This window comes from Ambystoma mexicanum, chromosome 7p, assembly GCF_040938575.1.
Source record: "Ambystoma mexicanum isolate Mex_15411 chromosome 7p, UKY_AmexF1_1, whole genome shotgun sequence".
NCBI lineage: Eukaryota > Metazoa > Chordata > Amphibia > Caudata > Ambystomatidae > Ambystoma > Ambystoma mexicanum.
The window spans coordinates 900,085,203-900,109,826 of NC_090939.1; the positions used below are offsets into that span (position 1 = coordinate 900,085,203).

Here is a 24,624-nt window from a genome sequence, read left to right on the forward strand (position 1 = left end):
ACCCCCCCAGAAAGAGATGTTGATTGTAGGTTCTAGGGCAAGAATGCACATGGGACCTGATGGCAGGTCGTGAGCCTCAAAGGCGGAAAACTAACCAGTGAATCTTTAAAAACACACCTACCGCTGATCTGCGTGTAAATGGCTGGTATCACAAAACTAGGAGAGAGACGCAGGCAAACAAAGACACCTGTTCGGAATCAGACAACCACCATGACTGAGTCCCCTAGTTACAAGTTGCCGGGGTATATGATAATGCACTTGGCCTGCAGAGCTGTAGGCCAATCAGTATTAAGTGGAAGTCCCTTAGTTACACTAGAGTCAGGGTGGGGCTGAATGCCATGCAACCGACTTGTTAGTCCCCCAGGTGCACCCTTTCTGCCAATTAGGGAAGTCAATTACCCCAGCCAAGAAAAGAGAGACAAATGCCAGGGTAAGTGTGGAAGTTTGCAGAGGATCATAGAGTGTGAGGCAGCAGAGCAAAGACTGGCACAATCAGCAGTTAAATACATGAGTATGATGAGGGCAAGAGAATGAAGAAGGAGAGAAGAAGATAATAGAAGGGAGAAGTGGAGTAGATGAGAAAGCACTATAAGGAGGGGTTGGGAAAGAGCAAGTCGTCGACAGGGAGGTCCAAGAAAAAAACAGGATCTTATAAGTAGCTTATAATAACTTGTCAGAAATTAGTATAATTTTTAACTCAATACAAACAACTTCAAAACAACTTATTTGACATCCAAAATCGAATCGATAAGAAATGTTTGTATACACAGGGGTCAAAATACAAGGGCTGAAGCAGTGGAAAGTCTTACTGACCTGCGGCCATATACTGGCAGGGCCTGAACCCAAACACTCAAGAACAAGCACGGAAGACAGGTTAGAGGGAGTCAAATTCCTGCTGTGGTCGAATCGGTAACTGTACCAATGGGGTTAATAAACATTTACCATCAAACCAAAGGGAAAGGCTGAACCAAGAAATTTAATAGAGGCTGGCTGGAAGCCAGAATGGGTCTGGCAAAGCTGGCATGCCCACTAAAAAAAACTATAGAACATTTGGCTAGTATTGAAAATCTGATGACTGCTATCCCATTTATTTATTTATTGACCATTTGTTAGGTGCCTCTACAACAGAATGGTGTTTCCAGGCGCCACAAGGCAAGTGGGGAGGGAACAAGGGCAGTAAATAACTGGCAAAAAACAGTAAATATACAATTGTGGTCCTACTAGCCCTTGTGACATTCGGACGTGCAAGTGCAGTGAAGAGAAATGCAGGAGATGGGGAAGGGGGGGACAACAGCGCCTCAATGCCTCAGGGTTGTTTGTGCACTTTACAATGAAATAAATAAATAAACAGAGAAGGTATGGGCAAGTGCTGGTGGGAGCTGGGGAGGTAAGTGCAAAGGGGATCCAGGAGGAGACCACTGGCTAAGTGGTAGGGCGGAGGAATCCCAAGGGTGGGATACACAGCCGTCAGGCAGGGCGCCCGTAAGGGCAATGCTGAAGGGGGCGGGGGTGCTGGTGTTGTTTGGGAAGAGGGCCTGGTAACCTGTGGGATTCATGAAGGACCAGGCCGCCAGTCTCAGCAGCAGTGGGGTGATTAGCAAGGAAGGTAAAGGGGGAAGAGGAAGATAAAAGCAGAGTGTTGAGCAGTTTCTGGAACTTAAGGAGGTCCGGCACAAGTCTGAGAGGGGCAGGGAGGCTGTTCCAAAGAGATGCACCAGCCAAAGAGAGAGACCTGCCCCCACTCTTTGCCTAGAGAAGTGTTTGACAAGCAGAGAGTTGGAGTTAGAGGAGTGGAGGGCACTAGCAGGAACTATTTAGGGAGGGAAAGTTGTAGATAGCATGCCCCCATGCCCCAGAAAGCCTTGTGGATGATGCAGAGGGTCTTGAATTTTATCCTCGCAGCCACCGGGAGCCAGTTGAGAGATTTTAGGACTGGGGAGATACGGTCCCTGTGCTTGAGGCCAAGGATAAGTCTTGCAGCCCTATTCTGGATTAGCTGAAGGGGGCAAAAGAAGGAGGGACATCAAAATTCAACTTTCTAAAATTCAGCAGAAAACAATTAGATCTAGATGCAATTTCCCTACAGCATACTAGCAATGCAAAGCCAAGATTGTAGTTAGAAGGCAGGGGTTACCAAACACATATGGAACATGGGGGCAATTTCAGGGCAAAAAAGTTACAAAATACCCCAAATCTTGTTTCCAAACAGAAGCAGGGAATGCAGCAATTCCATATGGGAAACAGATTAATTAAATACACACCAAGCTTTGAAAATCAAACAAACATGGAAAATGGCTGCATTTTTCAGGGCAAAACTTTAGAGTACTCAATGTGGTGTTATTAGAAAAATAGGTAGGTGAAAGAAAAAATGTTAGTACAGTCACAGAGATCTTGCTATATAATTAGGGTTTCTTGTTTTAGGTTTTTTCTTTTTTTTTTACTTCCGGGGGTGTTTTTCCAGTGTTTTCAAAACTTTTCAGAATATGTGTTTTTCAGTGTTTTCCCGTTTGCCCCTTTCAAAAAATCGCAGACGACTGTTTTTCCAGGTGTAAACACAGAAATGTTCTTTTATTGCTTCATTGTGTGCATATGTAGGAGCTTTATTTCCTAACACACTGTCATGTAACCAAGTATGCCTTCTTCTGTAACCAGCTTTGACTCTATATGTAACAGTGCCACGATGCCTCCGGGCTGCTGCGCGGTATATAAATATGAATAAATAAATGACATTGTTATATGTTAGCCCGTATACGCGGGGAGGGGGCTGATGTGTGCATATAATTTTTCAAAGGCAGAGAGGTAATGGAAGCTTTTCTTAAAACTAGCAGGTTTACAGTTGGGCTGCCTTTGTGCAAATACATTTTTCTGCAAGAACACAGTAAAACTTTACGCCACCAGTTTCAAGAAAGGCTTTTGTCAGTGCCTAACAAAAACCAAGTGCGGATGTCCCGCCAATCAAGTCATTTTTCAAGGAGGGGCTGGGTGGATTGGCACTGAAGCACAGTTAGCCCAATGGTGTTGCGTGCCTGCACCTCGATGTGTATATACACACATGCAAAAGGTATTCTCTGGCCTCTCGTAATGAAATGCAAGCCCAGCACATTTCAAAGGCACAAGGACATTTCATGTGCAGCTCTTACAGCCCCTCCAACTGTGCAGCTCATCCAGTCCTTGCATGTGCACCTCTCCCTCGCCTTGCAACTCTTAAAGCACCTGTGCAGCACACCCAGTCCTTGCATGTGCACCTCTTCCTCTCCTTGCATGTGCAGCTCTTGCATCCCCTCTAACTGTGCAGGCCATCCAGTCCTTGCATGTGCACCTCTCCCTCGTCTTGCATGTGCAACTCTTGCAGCACCTCTACCTGTGCAGCCCATCCAGTCCTTGCATGTGCACCTCTCCTTGCTTGTGCAGTTCTTGCAGCCCATCTAACTGTGCATCTCATCCAGTCCTTGCATGGGAACCCGTTACTCTCCTTGCATGTGCAACTCTTGCAGCCCCTCTTACTGTGCAGCTCACCCAGTCCTTGCATGTGCACCTCTCCCTCTCTTTGTATGTGCAGCTCTTACAGCCCCACTAACCATGCAGCTCATCCAGTCCTTGCATGTGCACCTTTCCCTCTCCTTGCATATGCAGCTCTTACAGCCCCACTAACCATGCAACTCATCCAGTCCTTGCATGTGCCCCTCTCCCTCTCCTTGCATGTGCAACTCTTGCAGCCCCACTACCCATGTAGATCACCCAGTCCTTTCATATGCAGCTCTCCCAAATCTATCATGTGGGGCTCTCCCAGTCCTTCCATGTGCAGCTACCCCAATTCTAGCATAGCAGGCTTTCCCAGTCCAGAACCACAAATTGTGCAGCTCTCCCTCTCCTTGCATGTGCAGCTCGAACAGCCCCGGTAAATGTGCACATCATACAGAGCTTGCACATGCATCTCTCCCAATTCTAGCATGTGCAGCTCTCCCAGTCCTTGCATGTGCATGGCTCCCAGAACCCCAAATTGTGTAGGTAATCCAGTTCTTGCATGGGGCACCAGAGGCAGTAACAGTCCTGCACAAGTCCTGCTCCTCTGCCACGCCCTTGTTTATTTATTTATTTGGACAATGTTTTTCGGCTCCGTGGACCCGATTCATTTATTTATTTCCGCACCAACATTGCAGAAATAAATAAATAACTTAATCGGATCCACGGACCCGACAAACATTGTCCAAATAAATAAATGAAATAAGGCCATGGCTGAGGCATGTAACTACCTCCGCCCATGGCATGCCACTTACACACTTGCAGAGAGGCAAAGCTGCCTACAATGCACGCCCACTCCCCACACCCCACTGCACCTCCCCTCCCATTACAATGCTGGCACAAAACCATTCAGTGACTAATGGCCCATCATTAGCAGTTTCCTGCCAGCGTTATGATGGAAGGGGCTGGTATTAGCTGAAGGGGGAACTGAAGTGCCCTTATTGTTGTGCTTATGCAGAAATAAGCGCAACAATAAGGGAGTAATTGACAGAGGAAAAAAAACAGTTTACAAAATGCACTCAATTTACCAATCGGCCACAAGGTGTCAATGGTGCATAATTATTTAAGGAATTAAATACAAATCTTTCATAGAGCTAACAGGATAGCTCACTTTTTGAATGCAAGACATCACAGCTTCAAATCCTGCTCCCTGCACATTGGTTTATGGAGTCCCTGAGTAATAAATAAATATTATCCTAGATAAATCCCCGAGGACGTGTAGGTGCAGCAAATTCAGACAGAGATGTATGGGGGCCTCAGTTAGTAGTGCCATCTGACTGTGGGCACGCTTTCATGCTCCCCTTCCGCTCATCTTGTGGTGTGTCAGGGCCCCACGGGGTTCTGTGGACCGATCTTCCTCGTGGACTGTCTCTGGCCATGCAGCAGCCTTGGGCTCTCTTGGGTACGTATTAATAATAATATAATACAAATTTGCACCTGCCATTTTTTCTAAATGTAATGTGGGGAGACAACAGGCTCTCTGTTGCCTCTCCAATCCATCCCCATCCCCTTAACTGCTGCTCCAGTACCAGCTCTCCTCCCATCTCCTGGCTACCTCCATAGACATGGAAAAGGGACTCAGTCCCTTTTCCATACGGTGGCTACCATTTTTTTCTCATTCCCTCAGGAGATTGTCTGCACAAGCAGAAAATCTCTGGAGGGAAGAAAAAACACATTTGCACCCTGAATAAACGCCAAGGTGCGAATGTTTTCACACCCTGGCGAGGGCAGACATGGCCGGTAAGAGCCCACAACTCGAGGTGAGGCCGTCACTTCGCTCGGGCCTACCTTAGCTCGGACTGGCGGGACGTTACTGGCCATGTTTGCCCCACACCAGGGTTGTGAAACCCATATTATAATAATCATAATATCCTAGAATATGTTCCTATGAGACTTAAAGAAGAAAAACAGGGGACATGAGAGATTGCCCTTGGGGGGAGGCAATAATAACACCAACCTAAAAATTGATCCAAGACAGCCGAGAAAGAAAATGGCTGTCGACAGTAGAAAATATATTATTGTGGAGGAGGATCTGCCTTCATCATGAAATTGAAGGTGGGCCTAAGAATCCCGGCCCAAAAAAAACGAACACGACTGTTATAGATTGTGCTTGGGCAGGTGAGGCGTGAAGAATCACAGAAGATCTTTTGGTTTTAACCCTAAGTCTCAGAAACTCAGCTTCCAAGGAGCTGAGAAAGACCTGGTTACTGCATCTAGATCATTCAGACCCCAAATGGGGAGTTACTTTGATTTATTAACACTTCCCTGCAAACATTTATTGAACTGTAATCTACTGACTCGGCCCTAAAAGGGATGGCTCTGATTCTGGAAAATCAACAATTGCTTTTATCAGATAGCTGACCTCGCTGAATTTTGATTGTGGTTTTCACTTTTGCTTCTACCTTTGCAAGGACGTAATTTAGGATTGCCAGTGGTCGCACCTCCGACTCCTGATGTCTCCCTTGCTAACTCTAAAATAAATAAAAAAATAAAAAGATTTCTTTTAAAAATTGAAGCTCCTGTACTGTGGCCAGCGCCATGTGGCTCTTTGTTTCTGGAGTGGGTGGCTTTCTGGTTCAGGCCTCTTAAAAAAAACAGTGGGTTCCGCAAGTTTAACACTTTGAGCAGTGACCCTAAATAATAAAGAATAGGAATAACAAATAATGTGTCTTTCTGGAATTCTATACAATAATTGCTAGACTCATTAAAGGTTTATTTCAGACACACTTCAGGGGGTTAGTCACTAATGTAGTCTGTTCTTAAACACCTCAAATTCACAATGCAGACGAAAACCTCCAAAAAGCATTTAGAGTAGAATAAGCATCAATTTCGGACTATGTGTTTTGCTTTTCGCAATTTGCATTTATACCATGTTTTTTTCTGCTGCTGTCTCTGTTGCAATCACCACAAGACATTTCATCTCAGTATCCTCAGTCAATTGACAAAATCCTGGTGCCTAAAAGCGTGTGTACAGTGTAGAAATGGTGTGCCACAATGACTGCTTTGTTGTAAATTGTCTATCTTTCCTATTTCCACAGCATGCTGTTCAGGATGTTTGTTTGCATGTATGAGGTAACGAGTGCCCAGAGTACAGGATGCCATGTGAGTGCGCTGCTTTCCCTGCGCCACTCTAAATTCTTAATATACAGTTATGAAAGTAGATCCACGGAGGCTTGACATGTGGCCAACTTTGCACCAGACCTGCAGATGACCTGGCCTGCAGTTAAATCTCAGTTACCAGTTTAATGGTATCCACTACAGACTGTAATTTGCTTTCTGATTTTGAGAACATTCAGACATGTAATTGCTCATTTTACTGTAGCCGGTAAAATAGCTCAGTGGGTTGAGAGCTCATTGCTGCGATGTGCGTGTGATCTGCAGGTTCGAATCCCGGCAAGGCCAACTCAGCCTTTCATTCTTCTGAGGTTAAATGAGTACCAACACAGGTTAGATGATATTGTATGTATATTTGTTCTATAGAAAAAGCTTAAGCGTAAGTACTATATATTACCACATCATTTGGCCGTGGACGCCTGCTTGCATTCACAGTAATTTGGTACTATGGGCGTATACACACTGATCTTAACGATACATATGGTGATCCGTTCTTGTATGAAATGTATTTCAAATTACAGTGATATCGTAAACATATTTTTCGTAGTGTACTTAGGGACAATGCTATGTGATGCCACTTCCTAATTTGTCAAGCAGTGTTCCATCACTTCCCGTGATGTCACTTAAGGGTAGGGTCAAATGACATCACTTCCTGTGATGACATCAGAGGTCAAGTGTCATGTGATGTCACTTCCTTTACCCCTGACTTTTTGGTGAAATGACGTCCCTGTGGAAGGGAGAAGTGTGGAAGAAGGACCAATAGTTAAGAAAGTGGAAGGATTGAGATAGAAGAGAAGCAGGACACGTTAAATGGAAAAAGGTAACAGGAGAAAAACAGACGGGATCGTAAAGATAGAAGAGCCGAGGATGTGATGGACAGATAGGGGAAAGGTAAAATAAGGCCAAAAAAAGGATGGATAAAGTCACAGAAAGAGGAAGAAAATATGAAGGGAGCAGTAAAAGCGAGAGCAAGAAAGGAATGGCGAAAATGAGGGAAATGAACACGAGGTGAGAGAAGAGATCATTTAAAAAAAAGTGTGACTTTAACTCTTCCAGCGCCTTATAGCACTAGACCTTCTAATAGTAGGTTTAGCTCCTTCAGTTTTTCTAAGTTTCCTTCATTAAACTTTACCTGACAGCAGCAAGTTTGCTTTTCTGCCACACCCACGTAGGCCTTGCGCTCCTTCTTGAAATCCTAAAACTTTCAGGGGCGAACAGCACATAGTTATGTGTCATTCAGTAACATCAACTACTCTAAAGGTTTACAGCAGGCAATGTCAAAACAGGTTGCCAGTTTCATGGATGAGGCTGCAAGGCAGCCCACATCAAAAAAGAACGTTGCGCCATTAAGAAGTGATTAACATACGACATCCTCTATAATCATGGATATATAGCCACATCCATAGATTCAGCAGTTTTCTCTCTCGCTCTCCCTCTATGCGGAGCACAGTTGGACAAGTTCATTAAAGCAGGCATGGCATTGTGCAACTAACTTCACATGTATGGCTGGCCCACATTGTTGCAGAAAATGTGGATATATTTTCCTACTGTGGCATGGCATTTTTCACTGGCTTTAAGGGCAAAGCCAACAGGAGTATGTTCTTAAGTGGGATAATGGCATATATTGGCAGAGCCCGCGTGCACGTTTCCCCATAGTACCATTACTGGCATTATAGTAAAAGCAAACATGAGTATGTTCTTTTATGCAAATAAAAGCTTATATTGGTGTGCATGATCAGCATGGACACTTATAGGCACAGTCATTATTGAAATACTTTTTTTTACACTGGCAGAATATTGCCTTAGAGTGGGCAAAGCATCATGAAAATGTATTGGAAAATGCTCCTGTGCACTATTGGTGATTTGGCATCTAATCTATTTTTTCATGTCTTACCCTACAAAAGCATTTTCATCTGCCGCCATTAAGTCTGTGAAGATGTGAGCTACTGTGTCTTTGAGATCCACATCGTTGATGGATTCCAGTAGGTTTCTTATGCGTATATTAGATCGACGTGATCTGTTTTCTAGATCTTCACATTGTATCGCCAGGTTATGTGTTATCCTGATGAGATCATCCACTGCTGAGTCTACTTTGCTCTCCCGCCTACGTCCCTGTATAGCCTTCTAATTTGTATCTACACGTTCCCCGAAGGACGCGATTCACAGAAAGTGTGCTCTAAAATTCACCATTCTAACCCCTTAATCAATCAATAAATCACCACATTTGTAGAGCGCTCTTTCACCAAAGCCATCATGGCGCTATCTAGAAGCGTGGGCAGAAAGACACACGGTTTAGGCAAATGAATGGGTCTTCAGGCTCCGTTTAAAGAGACCAAAGTCCTGCACACAGCGGATCCCTACTGGAACTGTATTTCACAATTTAGGGCCTGAGATGGAAAAGGCCTGACAGCCTATTCTTTCCCGGTGATAGGCAGGTATTTTCAAAAGTCCTGTCCCTGCTGAACAAAGTGCACGGCCTGGAGAGTACAGTTGATTTTTTTCCTGAAAGTCTAAGCAACCATGTTCATTTAGAGCCAGATGAATAATACCCAGGACCTTGAAATGAGTACGAGCCTGCACAGGCAACCATGAGGTTCCCGCAGAGCATTGGAGACATGTTATCCAAAGGGGATTTATTTATTTATTTTATTCAGATTTATAGAGCACGCAACAGCCTAGGGGCATCGTGGTGCTAAATACGTGGATATGGCGTGGATACCTTTCACCAAACTAACTGCTGCATTTTGCAGAACCTGCTGCCGATACAATAGGTAAGCTTGTTGAGACAAAAAAATTGTGTTGCAGTAGCCTAGGCTACCATTAAGATATGCTGCAACTACTTGTGCATGGAGATCCTTGGGAATAAACTGAAGGATCTTCCCAAGTTGCTTTAACTTGTGAAAACCCAATCCACGCACAGTATTAATCTGAGTGTCCATTTTCATGAAGGCGGAAATGTTCCCCCCAAGGTTTTTCACCACCTCGACCGGAGCAGGGAGAGGCCCCAACATTAACGCCCAGAAGTCTGTGGTCCAGCTCTCTGATGCACTTGTTGGGCCAATAATGAGGACCTCAGTTTTCTTGCCATTAGGTTTGAGATACTTAGCTCCCATCCATTCCCCAATTGCCGCGAGGCAGGAGCTAAACTGAACCGTGGTGCCAGCCCGGGCCAGATCCAGCCAGAACAAGATGGCGGTATCATCCGCATAAGCATACAATTTAAACCAAAATAAATTAACGAGAGCTGCCAGCGGCTGGATATATATATTGAAAAGCAAAGGGGAGAGGGCTGAACCCGGCAGAATCACAGAAGTCACCATTCTTGTTGAGGATCTGGAGGATTCGAGAGATACCAGTTGTGACCGATGAGTCAAGAAAGCCTGGAACCACTCCAGAACCTGGCCCAAGATGCCAGCCTTCTGTAATCTCGATAAAAGAAGAACATGGTCAATAGTATCAATGGCGGCCAACAGGTCCAATGAGATAAGGCCTGCCGTACCGGCCTAATCTTTGATCATCATTAAGTCGTCAAGGACTGACACAAGAACAGACTCGGTCCCCATTAAAGGCCAAAAACCCATCTGACAAGGATCCAAAATATTGTGCCCTTCCAAAACCAATCGCAGTTGGGGGATAATAACTGCTTCCAAAACTTTCATATGGAAAGGAAGCAGGGAAATCAGCCGATAGTTGACAAAGAGTTCTGAGTCCAAAGATGGCTTTTTCAGCAAGGGAATCACTCGAGTTTTTTTCAAAATGACTGGGATCTGGCCAAAAGCTAATTAGGAGTTGATTCCCTCCACTACCATGTCACTAATGCTTGTGATAACAGATTGGAGCACATGCAGAGAAATGTCATCAATAAGATTTAAGAAGGGTAATGATTCTGACAATTTCTTAACCGTCAGTAGGGTGAAAAGAATCAAAAGTGGCGTGTGCCAAAGGCATCCGAGGTGCCGAATCAATACTGGCTGATACGGCCTTAGTCATGCTGTTTAAAACATTTTCTCTGGGGAGAACCCCCCCTTGAAACTTTCTTGGTTGATTTGCGCTCCCTCGCTACCCTCTATCGCTCGCCCATATTTATGGCAAACATTTACGTCCACTCAATTTAAAAGAAATCACCAGCTGCCAGTGGCAATAACAGCCTTTTTTACCATGAAGTCCACAGATCCCCTAGTCAGCCCCTTCTCCCCCCATTTTGACCACTGATGACTGGTTGCAAAAAAATCCACTTCGGGTGTTCCCCATAGCTGAAAAATCTCCACTTCAAGCTCATGATTTGAATGTGAGAGGAGCCCAGGCGTGTCTGCTTTCACATTGAAATCTCCTATAAAATGAACAGCTTGCAGTGTCACCTGATGGAGAATGGCTTATTTCCAGATCTGAATAGTCTGATGGCAATGGGAGAGGACATTGTTCCTGCCTGCTGTTTTTTTATATAAAACATAGCTTTCATGCTGTCAGTTCTTATCAGAACTGAAGAATTCTGAATCAAAAGGATGACCCCAAAGCCCTGAACCCTGTAAGCAGTTCACAGACATTTATGTGGAGACCCTTTTCTTCAGAGACCAAAACAAATGCTTCTGAAGGTGATCCAGAGTTGCACCCCAGACAGTGAGGGATGAGTCTGAAGTCAACACTTGCTGAGGAGGAGGGTCCTGAAAAGGAGTCCTCATGAGATGATTGTCGATCTACCAATCCAGGTCTGCCTTAAATTCCAGAGGAATTGGAATCTTGACTGATTGTCCAATTCTTGATTCAAACAGGTGGCCAGCTGAAGGCATCTCATCTTCAGTCGCGCAAAGGGGACTGCCAGTGTGCAAGACGTCATAAGATCGGCAGGTGCCGGAACCACCAAGCCATTGTCTGGTGTTGCTTCAGGAAACGATTGACAGCCAATTTGATTTCCTGCACTTTCTCTGCAGTGGGAAAAACTCTCTATATATTGGAGTTCCACCGAAATCCTATAAACCTGATAACCTAAGAATGTGAGAAGCAACACCTATTCTGGTTGACGGAAAGGCCCAATTCGAAAAGTAGATTCCGAAGGACTTGGCTAGACTCCTGGGTCAGATGAAAAAATTCGACACAAACCACCAGTCGATCGAGTGTGGATTAATGTGTAGCGACAGATGATGTAAATAAGCTGCTATTGGACTAATCAACTTTGTGAAAACAGAAGGTGCAGCATTCAGTCAGAATGGAAGCACTCAGTATTGAAAATGGTGGCCTGCTAGAGAGAATCTCAGGAATTTCAATAGGAATGTGTAAGTATGCATCTTTTAAAACCTCAATGCATCTGCCCAGTAAAGAGCCATATGAATTAGAACTGGTGTAACATCTTGAATTTTCTAGTAGAAGATAAAGGTTTAGAAAAGAGATCCAATAAAGTCTGCTGGCCAACCCGGTTCTTTTTTTCAGGATAGTTAAGAGTGAGAGTAAATCCTGCTTCCAGAGGAGGGACGTCCTCTAAGGCCCTGGTCTGTAAGAGGTTGTTCATTTCCAGAAATTGATCTGCTGAATCAACCTAAAGGAGAGGAGGAGAAGGAGAAGGAACAGGCAGATTGGCTAACCAGTAACCAAGAGAGACAAATGAGAGGACCAAGGAATCCTCTGAAATTGTACACCACCTGTGAAGGTACTCCGAAACCCTGCCCACTACAGAGAGTCGATGGTTAGGGACGATGGTTTCATTGTTTTATTCAAGCTGAACAAATAAAGTAGGTGGAATGGAAAAACCCTTAGTGGAAAACCTTAGCTATTTGCATCTTTGTCCGCTCGCAGAACTGTCTGGCTGTCTAGTCTTTCTTTCGTGATAGCCACAAAATGCACTGAAACATTTAGATTTGAAGTCTGAGGGGGACTGCCTGGAAGTAGAATAAATATTTTGTTGAGTCTTGGTAAGGATTGCTAAAAAGTTTGCTGTCAAAGTTGAGGTCTTTTTTTTCTTTTACTTTTTTTTTAGTTGAGATCTTTCGCTTGGTCAACTCATCACCCGTGGATAAGTGGAATAAATTGGTTCACCCAAAAGGTAAATCAAGAATTGTCTCTATTACATCTTTATTAAAGTGAGTAGCTCTAGCCCATGCTATGTGACCGATCTCAATGCCCGGGCAAATAGCTTTGGATGCCCTGTCTATGTGGTGATTAGATAACTTCCCCAAGTCTAGTGCTGTAAACCTTGATTTTGATAAGCCTTACTTGCATACCACCATTCTGGCTGGGGGAAGAAGATGTTGGAAATAGGCAATCACCGTCCGTAAGCGCTTGCTGATTAGCATCAGCTAGCATTGCATCAAAATTCGCCTGAGATGAAGTGTGCCATTAACATACACTTTATTTATTTACCCGTCCATAGGTTTATCCTTCCTGGAAAGAAGTGATGGAGCCAGTCCTGTTCAGGAAATAAGGTGGCTGCAGCTAACACAGAAGACATAAGGACTCTGACTGAAATTGACAGTATTTGGCATCAATCTTTTTACTGATTGGCTGAATCGGTTGTGGATTTGTCAACAATTCTTTTGCCCTGATACTGAATCGGAAAAATGTGATGCTGTTACTTCACCACATACCGCAATTGAGGACGGTGGCCTCTGAGGACATTCAAATTGTGGAATTTGAAGACGAAAGTGAGCATGACCGTGTTATTTTACACATAGCATCAGAAGTTATCTGTGACTCACTATTAAATAGTAGCATCACTTTGAACTCCCTGGGGTTTGATATCACCGAAATTAATAAGAGCAATGAGCCGGAGGAGCCCAAGAAATGTATATGTCCCTCAGATGGCCGCCTACTTGCAATCAAAAGCCCCCTCAAGTCAGGGGGAGTATGTAAAGCCATGTGCAAGATAAATGAGTCGCCCCTTCGTCTGAGTGAGGACAAGCAGATGTTTGAAGATGAGCAGATCAAAATAACGAATAGTAAGACCGACAAAGTCGTTCAGCTAAGCTGTCCCAAACCCAGAGAGGAACAAGACTGGACCTGGGTTGCCCAAACCAACAACTGTTGTAACAAGAGCTAATGCCAGAGACCATGTCAACAGGAGGAGATCTGTATTGCCTCGTGGAATACTAGAGGCCACAGACATTTGTTCGGTGAAATTCCAATGAACTTAGAAGACGTGGATATTCTGTACCTACAAGGGAAACCTGGCTCTTGCATCTGCCTGTAGCTGACGGCTTCGAGATTGCTTTTAATACTGCAATCAAAGGAGCCAAAGGACGTCCTATGTCGGGGCTGCTCACACTTGTTAAACTTGAAAGTGGGATACGCATTTTATCTGCAAAAAATGTATCAGCATATATACAAGTAGTTGAGATTAAATTGCCGACAGAGCAACATAGAAACACAGATCAATTAACATTGATAAATGTCTATTGGCAACACACTGCTATGCAGACAGAAACATTCCTGGACCTAATCACGGAAACAATCTCGAATATCAAAGACAATGGGACAGAATCCAAGATTCTGATCTGTGGCGATCTTAACATAAACTGCTCAAAAGATGACACTAAAAGTGACCATGCAAATGGGAAAGAGTTTAGAGATCCAACTATCTCCGCATGGTTACAAGAAATGAAAGCATGGAATCTGAAGATTCTTAATGGTGAAACACCAGGTGATATTCCAGCACATTTTACATGGAAAAGGGACCAACAACAGTCTACCATCGACTACATGTTTGTGTCAGAGAGAATGAAACAGGATGTTGCTCGCTTGGACATTATTGAAATGGAGGCGAGCGATCACTATATGCTAAAAACAACTCTGAAGATTCACCGTATAAAAGAGAAAATCTCCTATCAATGTACAAATCTGACTGTGGCGCCAGGGCGCAATCGACTAAAGCTTACCCAAAATAAGTTAGAAAAGCTGAAAAAATCACTGGAGAATAGGTCTGCCACAGGGAAAATTGAATATGCTTCTCTATTGGAAACATATCGAGAGAAGCAAACTGCGAAGCCAAGACCTGACTTTACAAAATTACATACTTGGGACCGTGAGATTGTCACCAAAAAGAAAGAGCTGAGCAAAGCACTGAGAAAGCTGAAAAGAACCAACACTCGTGCTATTTGCGAAAGAAAGACGAAACAAATGAGACAAACCTACAAGAATTGGTTGATTAGTCATAAACATGTTATGCTACAAAGAGATGCAGAAGTAATGATGGAAACAATAACCAAAAGGAACACCAGTGCATTTTGGACCTATCTGAACAACATAGCGACACCACAAGAAGCTATAATAAAGACATGGTGTCGGAGAAAGATTGGGTCAAACACTACTCCGATACATTTTACAACAATAACATAACATGCAGCAAACCATCTAACTTGAGCAATGACTGGTCTATCAAAATAGATAAAGAAGACATACACAAAAATATCATGAGACTCAGCACATCCAGAGCCCCTGGACCGGATGGGCTTACAAATCAGATGCTAAAACAACATCCTGACTTATGGACAGACTTGTGTCACACTTTATTTTCCTCCATTTTGCAGGAGAAAAAGATTCCGACCACTTGGCGAAGCGCTATTATTGTACCAATTTTCAAAAAAGGCGCACGCACTGATCCAAGAAACTACCGCCCAATAGCCCTCCTAGATGTGCTGGGGAAAATATTCGCAACTCAACTCCAGATTAAACTGCTTAAATGGATTCAAGAATCTCAAAGTTATGATGTTCGACAGGCAGGATTTTTCAAGGGTGTCGGCTGTGGCCGAAATTTGACAATCATAAATTTCCTTAAAATGGAAGCCATCCGTCAAAACAAGAAGATCTATATTGCGTTTGTCGACCTGTCCAGTGCATTTGACACCATCGATCGTGGAATGCTCTGGGATAAACTGGAGAAACGGAATTGTCCAGGAAACTTATTAGATCCTATTAAAGAGCTACACACCGACACGGAAATTAAAATCAAATTAGATGCTGGGGGGACGCTCAGTGAATCCATAAAAACAAACCAAGGAGTAAAACAGTGTTGCCCGTTGGCAGCGACTCTATTTGGCTTCTACCTGTCCGATATCGAAGCAGTAAACTCCAATCCACCGAGAATTAATGGAACAAGCATAAACTGGTTGCTATATGCAGATGATATCGTACTGCTCGATTTAACACCTATTGGACTGGCAAGAAAACTAAAGAGTCTGGAAGAATATGTGGAGAAAAATAAACTGAAAATCAATCCTGCAAAATCGGAAGTCATAATTCTACAAGATCTCACTCGAAATAACAAGCAAGTCAAAAGAAATAATTTGACCTGGAAACTGAACAAAGAAAAATTGAATTGCGTCAAAAAGGTAAAATACCTGGGAATGTGGATTAACAGCAACATAAATGATGCGCCGTGGGCCGAAAATGCAAAGCAAAAATGCAAACAACTAGCATGTCAAGGTCTGATAATAAACAAAAGATATGGAAAGTTTTCCTTGCTACCTGTTTTAGCCCACTACAACCAAAAAGCAGTCCCAACATTGATTTATAGAGCAGAATGCGCTCTAGGAGTTGCCTCAAATCTATGGGGACAACTAGAAAATCAATACTGGAGACGTGCCCTTCAACTACAAAAAGGCATTCCAAGCGCATGTCTACGGTATGAACTAAATCTAATATCCATAAATGCACGAGTCTTGTGGAACATGCTGTCGACCTACAGGAAAATAATTACTGACGAATGTACACCACAATTTGTAATATTACGAGACGCAATGGAAGGAAAACAGGAATCTGTATTGAAAAAATGGATTGATGCATGCCAAAGCCATCTTGCTGAAATAGGCACTAACTCGGAAATGCTGAAAACTAACCCAAACTATGTGAAAAAAAAGCTATGGGAACGAGATTGGTGTGCAACAGTGGACGATAGAAATCGCCATACACTGATGAAATATGCGGCAACTGAAGCAAAGGACCAAAAAAACCAACTGCAATATGTGGTAAAAACAGTTAATGCCAGACACAGAAGGATGCTCCTAAAATTCAGGTTAAATCTGTTTGACACAAGATCAAGTCTAGCCCTGAGATATCGGAAGCCTGATGAGATAGAGAGTTGTCGATTCTGTAATGGCCACTCTGAGACATTAAAACATCTCACGTTATAATGCTCTGGTCTAACAGATTTGAGAACTGTGCATCTGAGCAAGGTAATTAACCAATACGCAACCCTACCAGGAGAGGAGCTTTGGTTGAAATTTGAAAATCCACTACAGAAAGACGTTTTTGGCCTGACAAATTTCCTACAAAAATTGGAAATCTTATTATCAACGGAAAATTAAGAGATATTATCTCAAGAATCGGAAACTATAAAAAGGCAGAGATGCCGAAACAGCAACCGGAGAGACTAACTGAAACAACATACACTGATGAGCGTATAGTAGCTGTGATAAACGTGGACTGAATTTTACTCCATCGCGAATAGCCTCCCTCTTTTTAGTCTGCTTCCGACATCTTTCCATGTGATGAATGGAACAAACTGTGCTAACTTGGGCCAATAGGGCTGTTTGCGAAATCTCTGCCTTTTGTAAATGTATATCGAAGGGAAAATATTTCAAAAAGTTTGTATAGACTAAATGAAATAATTTAAAAAAAAAATGTTTTTGCATCAGCTAGGATTCTTTTTTGAAAGGCAATCCCTTTCTGCCTTAATTTTGAAGAGCGAGCACTCCTGAACAGACACCAGGCTAAGAGAATGTTTCCTCATGGACAGGATTGCCTAAACATTGCTAAACTTCTCACATCCTGCTTCGAAGGGCTTTTGCTGACAATGAAGCCTCCTCTTTGATATCTGTCTCATCTTCTGTATTCACTGGAGGATCATCCATCCCAACAGGGGGATCCAAAATCTCTAGTGGAAAGTTCGGGCTAGGCCCAACAGGTTCATCAAGAGTTTGGGCAATGGATCACCACCGGATCTAGAGCCGGACGATGACACGGGTAAAGTCGGATAAGAACGAGCAACTGGTGATGAAGGAGCTGTGGACAGAGGAGGTATTGCAGGAGACTTAATCTTAGGTTGCAAAGGCAGAGTCACAACAGGGTATGGTACAACCTCCTTAATGAAGTTCTTGAAGTAATCCACAATAGCTCCTAAAGGCATAAGTCTCTAAAATGTCTCATGAACTCTATCTTCAGATCAGGTAGACAGTGCTGCCATCGGTGCCCAAGTAGACATTGAGGTTGTGCACCAGCGTGGGCGCCTATGAGGTGGTGGAGGATGGATGGTATTGGATAGGAGATTGGTCTCTAATGACCACTACATGGGCAATCAACCCTCATGAAGTCCTCCTTGCTGACAGTTGGTGGTATGAAGATTTGTAGTGGACTTTGGTAAGTGAAGCTTATGCAAGCCTCAAAAAAACAAGACTGCTGGAAGCTGCTAAGGCCTCAGAGCAAGCCCCGGTAGAGTGGTAGCTAGCAGCAAAAGGACTTGCGTCCCTCCCGCTGACTACACCTGAACAGGTTAGCAAAGAATTGAAAGTTGCACATACATGTGAGTAACCCTTCCTGTTCCTGACTAAATCTGAGATGTGCTGAGGAGGAGGCCAGAGGCCAAGTGAGTATCTCCACCAAACGAAGAGGTCTACTATGCAAGGAGTGATGAGAAAATGCATGTCGCTAAGCACAGGCAATCCACCTGTGGAAGACAGCCACCATGTAGTGACTACTTGACGGAGAACATGCTGAAAACCCTGTTACACCCCCCACCATAAAAGAATGAACAGGTGTTGCCGGGAGAAGAGGAGAAGCCGAAAATATGTATGCAAAACTCAAGAAACAAATGAAGAAACCTGTGCTCTGTGCAAGGCATACAGCCTCATCGAAGGTGGAGAAAAGGAGTAACAGGTGTTGCTGGTGGGCGGGACTAGCCACCTCTCTACCGCACCTTACTGCACCACATAAAATGCAAAGGGGAATACACATTTTCTGCTGTGTGCAAAGGTTCCAGTTTACATGACCTGGGCGGATACTCCTTAAGTATGGAGGAAAAGGGATGGGACGTTGGAGTACATGCATTTTCCAGCATGCCTTTATTCGGTTTCATAAAACTCACAAGAATTGTTTTTGTTAAAGAATTTTGAACTTTGAAGGTTGCAAGTTTCCTCTGTGATCTCATCAGGTCAGGGGGCTTTTGTCATGCTTGAAATGGGAGATTGGGCAGTTAGCTCATTATTAATAATTGCCTGTAATAAACACTACACGTGAACCCACTCCTGGGATTTATTTTCAGCTTGGGCCTGACATGCTTCAACTATGCAGATAATCCCCAAATAACTTACTATATTACAAATGACTCGTCCCTGAACACTTGGGATACCTGGAGATGCCTTGTACTCAGGGACTCCTGGATGATGACAAAAGGGCGGAAGCTTAAGGTAAAAAAAACAAAATGTATACTCTATGAGTTCACACCACCATGTCCCACGCAAATCCACTGGCCTGAAGAAATGGGACTTGCCTTATGCCTATTTATTTATTTTTATAGTACCAAAAGCCCAGGGGCAGTTGGACGCTAAGACAAAAACACACAGAGACAACAGAAAGCCACAAGACAGAAGGTCAGAGATGGTGCAGAATTATACAAGGAGAAGAGTTTTTAATTTCTTGCGTGCGAAAGGGTTGCAGGGCTTCTTCGTGTCGAAGAGCTAGGGGAAGAGCATTCCAAGCTGAAGCCGCCAGAAAGGGAAAGTATTTCCCATTTCACGGTACTCGGTTGGATTTAGGGCACATCAGTAACTGGCGACTGCTTGTTCTAAGCGTTCTCCGGGTGTGATACTTAGTGAGTTTCTCTTTCAAATGTAAGGGAGCAAGGCCATAGGTACACTTGTGTGCCAAAGAAAGAGTCTTGAAAGGATCTCTGGAGCAAACCCGGGAGCCAATGAAGATCTTTCCTATGTTCAGAGATGTGCTCGCGGTAGCTCAGTTTCTTGGTAATGCGAATAGCATTATTCTGAACTTTCTGTAGCTTAGTGATGTTTCCTTTAGAAGCACCACCCAGAAGTGCATTACAGTAATCAAGACGCGACCAAATTGTTGCTCTAAACAGAGTTTCACAATTTTACACTGGGATAAATGGGTATCACTACATATTATCCCCACCAAAAATATCGCCGTATATATGGTTGTCTGGAACGGCGATAGGCGATATTTTTTGGGGGGACAATTTGGGGGGGTTTTGGTTGCAGGGGTGTCTCCCGCTCCTTTAAAAATAATGCAGGGGTGTCTCCCGCAGGTTCCATGCCTTAATATCACCGAAATAATATGCAATATATTTGTATGGTGATATTTAAGCGGGGATATTAACACATGGAACCAATAAATGGCCTAAATTGTCTAGGTAAGTGCAGATGGTATTGAGAGGATTCGACTATATTGTTCACCAGGGTATAAGAACTCAGGAATTTATCTAAATGGGAGCCCAAGGTTTTAACTTTATTGAGCATCAGGATAGGACAGCCATCTTTCACAAATTCCATATATTATTATTATTTTAATTCTTATTAGAATCCAGCTTGGATCTGGCTATCTGGGGGCCAAAGAGAAGAATCTCTGCCTTAGAGTTATTTAGACACATTTGGTGGGTGGTCATCGACAACTTGACCTCATGAAAAAAGTTATTAAATTTGGAGGTGTCAGATAAATTGTACCCATTCAAGGGTAGTAAAATTTGGGTGTCATCAGCCTAGTTAGAAAATAGAATATTGGTTTCGTGCAGGTGGCCGCATAGGGGCTTAATATAGACATTGAAGAGTGCCTGGGACAAACAGGCCCCTTAAGGAACTATGTAATGAATAACCTCAGAGTCAGGGCAAGAATCGCCCCAGTGCACCGCTGAGACTCTGCACGATAAAAAAGAACAAATCCAGGAAATGGCTCGGCATGAAAAGCATCCGACTGTTTCAAGTGATTTGAGGAGAATCTCATGATCTAACAGATCAAATGCTGCGGATAAATCCAACAGCATCAGCAGACCACATGTATTTGTATCAACCATGTCCAGCATATTAGACTGGAGATCTAGCAGGGTACTCACAGTAATATGGTGGGCCCGAAAACCAGATTGCATTGGATGTAAGATGGAAGCTTGATCCAAAAAATATTGGCACTGTCTGGTGGCGACTTTGTCTACTACCCTAAGCAGGAAGAAGGAATTTGTGACTGGTCGAAGGTTGGAAGGATCCTCCGGACTTAGTCCGATCTTTTTAAACAGGGGTGTAACAGTTACTTCCTTAATGCAATCCCGACAATATTTTATTTAAAGGAGGAGTTGACAAAGCGGGTAAGAAAAGGAACAGAAAGTGATTTATTATCTAAAATAATCTTAGAAGGTAAAACATCCCCTGAACAAGTGGTGGGGTGCACATTGGTAAGGATCTCAAAAAGTTCAGGAGGGGAGATGGCTCTGAAAGAAAAAGACAGATGTTCCTCTACCTGTTCCTGTTTTTTAACCCTGGAGGAGTCCAAGTAACGGAAACTGTGAATCCGAGAGGGAGCGGGATTTAATTATTTCTCGTGCTGTGGTGATTTTATCAGAGAAGGCACATTGCACCCTAGCACAGTCTTCTTTGGTAGCCAAACAGTTCTGGGGTGGGGGTTTAGGTTTTTCCAGCATCTGCCAGATTTTGAAAAGATGTTTAGAACTGTTTTTGGTGTTTGCTATCTGCGTATCCGAAAAGTTCCTCTTGGCAGTGAAGATGGACTCTTTATAGAATTTCTTCAAGGCTATCCAGGTAGTTTTGTGGTGATCAGACTTAGGTTTTAGCCACAAACGCTCTGCTTGTCTTTTTTTCTTTTTAAGTTCATCGAGAACAATTGTAAACTAGCTATTACGTGAATCCCCTACTCTCACTGAAGTCCATTTAATTGGTGCAAGCCTATTTAGCATGTGTGTTATGTGTTCTCTATAGGAAGCGGCCAGGATAGAGCAGTCTTCATCAGTAGTATCCCTGAGTAACTTGGAAGTGCAATTCATGAGATTCGAGAAAGTGATTTTTAAAACATTTCTACTTTGGACTTTCTTCAATGGCGTTGGTTGCTTTTTTAGCGATACTATAGGATGTATTTATGATATTTTATGAGATGATGTGGTATTTATAACGCGCTTGTACACAAGTGTTTCTAGGCGCGAAAAGCATCCAACTGTTCCAAGTGATTTGAAATTCAATGAAAAATGGTCAGACCAAATGCAAGGCTTTGTCTCAGTAATTAGAATTTCTAGGTTCTGACTGATGGTCCAATCCAGTGTTTTACCTATGTTGTGAGTAGGGTCATGGTTATGTACTGTGAAATCGCAATTATTCAAATTTGTTTCAAAGTTAATAGCTTCATGGTCTAAAATGTCCCCAAGCCAGCAATTAAAATCTCCAAGAATCAGAATAATACTGCCTGGTTTATTAAAAGGTTGAAGTATTTGAATGATTTCATCATTGAAGTTAGGCATGTTGTCTTGAGGACAGTATACCAAGAAAATATTTAGGCACAAGGTGTGGGTGGGAGTGCATTTAAGGTGAACAAATTCACATCCAGGGCAGTTGATAGGAGCTTCGTACAGATGCAGGTCTTCCTTGGCAATAATGGCCACCTCTCCTCCCTTGCCAGTAGTTTGGTTTTGCGCAAAGAACGTGTAGTTTTTTGGAACTGCCAGATCTATTGTGGGGCCATTTGAATTCTGGAGCCAGAAACTATGAAAACAGTTACAAATCTCAGACTTGTGATGGACTGTCATGTCACATTCAAGTGCCAGGTTAAAGCCAAAGTAAGGATCTGCTTCTTTCAATTCTGAATGATCTGGCACATCTTGCCCTCCCTGGCCTTCATGCAGAGAACCATGACACTGATAGCACTTAAACTGTCAAAACTAGCTTACGCCAACAGCATTTAGTAGGGCTCCTGGATTACCTACTCAATAGGCTAAACAGTCCACAATGCAGAAACTAGACTTCTTCTGACACTTGAAAGATACAAACACATCACCACAGTCCATCCAACACCCCACTGGCTCCTGATCAAGCAGAGGATTGATTTCAAAACTCTGTGTATTGCCCACTGGGCCTTCCATAATAGGGGCCCGGAATCCATCGCAAGTAAATCAATTTGCTGCAAGTCTTCAAGGAGGCTTCAATCCAGCAAACATGCCCTGGTAATGGTGCAAATCTTCAACTGAAAATGCCACAGAGAATCCTCCTTCTCCTTCTCCTTCCTCTCAACTAAACTCTGGAATTATCTACCTTAACGCTTGCACAAGGAGGAAGACCACCTAAATTCCAAACACATCTAAATAAAACGGGCTATTAAACCAACACATGTGACCCGCATGACACTATAACCTCAACCAACAGATGCCCATTCTCACAAACTTTGATCTGAGGCAAACTCGTCTCCCTAACTTATACACCAATCGCATAATTGTTATAACTTCCTACCACTCAACTCACCAGCAAAGGCCTTTTGGAAATTAGACACATTTGGGCTGATCTCCAAACAACCATTTAAGTTTAATCTGACCAATACTTCCATGAACATGCAACAGGCAGTACGCATAGGCTCTGCCCAGGAGTATAGGAGGCAGGGCTCATTCGGCCTGGCATCCCTGCAAACCTTTTAAAAATCAGGGCAGATGGAAATCTAGACAACAGAAGCCGCAGCCGAATTGTCAAACAAAAGAATGTCAATCCAGCACCCCTCTGAAGTAACCACCGCCTCCCCTTGCAACTTCTTCCCATCCTTGCCTTACACTACTCACACAATTAACCTCTGCATATGGCAGCAAGGTGCCTACTTACACACCATAGTAACACACTAGCAGAGCAACATGATGGCTCACTTCTCTAGCCCTATCACATCGCCTCCCCCACACCAGTGCCCAACCAAGCTTCCATGGCGCTGATCAACAAATGAATCGTAGGCTCTCACTTTTGGATGAAACATTCACAAACACTCTGGATTCAGGTATTTCTGGTCTTGAAACACCACAAGATTCCCACCTGCCTTTCCCTCTGTCCCTACTAACAACCCACCCCTCCATCTTTTCATGAAGAGACACATGCAGCAAGGCTGCCAAAAAGCCAATATACATGATTTTGTTTGTCAGGCAATGAGTTTCATTAGAGGGTGTCTGGATCTTCTACAAGGATGGAGTATTTCATGGTTTAAATCACATTGTTGTTTTGTAAATGAAACGATTTAGTACAATATTCTTGCTGTATTTAATGATGTAGGTATGTGACTGTTGTTACCAAAGCAAAGGTTAAATGTGGCATGGTGGAGAATGGTAGACTACTGTATGGTGGAAATGAAATACTGCAGTTTGATACGGAATTATGTGATATAATGAAGTGGTATGGAATGGAATAGAGCTGAACGGATGGTATGCTATGATACAGTATGGTACTGTATGGGGCAGTATTCTATGGTATGCTTTGGTAAGGAAGGCTATGAGTTGATATGTATTCAGGGGTATCTGCAGAAATGATCGAATACAAAAATACCTAGGGCCCGATTCATGGAAACGTGTGCAGAAATCTTGCAAGGGCCATGCGCCGAGAAGGACACTACACAAGCCTGCGCGATTAAGTAAATCTGCGCGCTCCGTGTATTCATGGACCCAAAGGCGCATTTCCAGCCGACAGGCAAAGAGAATGGAGCTGCACGAGGAACACCCACAACATGCCCCCACGCAAACCAAAACTCAAGCCATACCCCAACCTAAGCGCAAACCTCCCCATCCAACCCTGAGCCACCATCCAGCACCACTGCGAGAGGTGCAGGCCCCCTCATTAGCAGGCAACACCCCTGGGAAAACGCAAGAGTTTCCTCTGAAATCGAGGCTGCACCCCCAATGAAAATGCACGGGCTCCCTCATAAGCTAGGGTGGCACCCCCATTGAAAATGTGCAGGCTCTCTCGTAAGTCGAGGCAGCACCCCCAATGAAAACGCCCAGGCTCCCTTGTAAGCTAAGGCAGCACTCCTGTGAAAACG

General features: G+C 43.5%; 1 protein-coding gene across 1 annotated transcript in view; it reads right to left on the bottom strand.

Annotated features, from left to right (window-relative positions):
* VEGFD (vascular endothelial growth factor D) overlaps positions 1-24,624 on the bottom strand; it is a 442,197-nt gene that overhangs the window by 234,775 nt on the left and 182,798 nt on the right. The window lies entirely within an intron of this gene.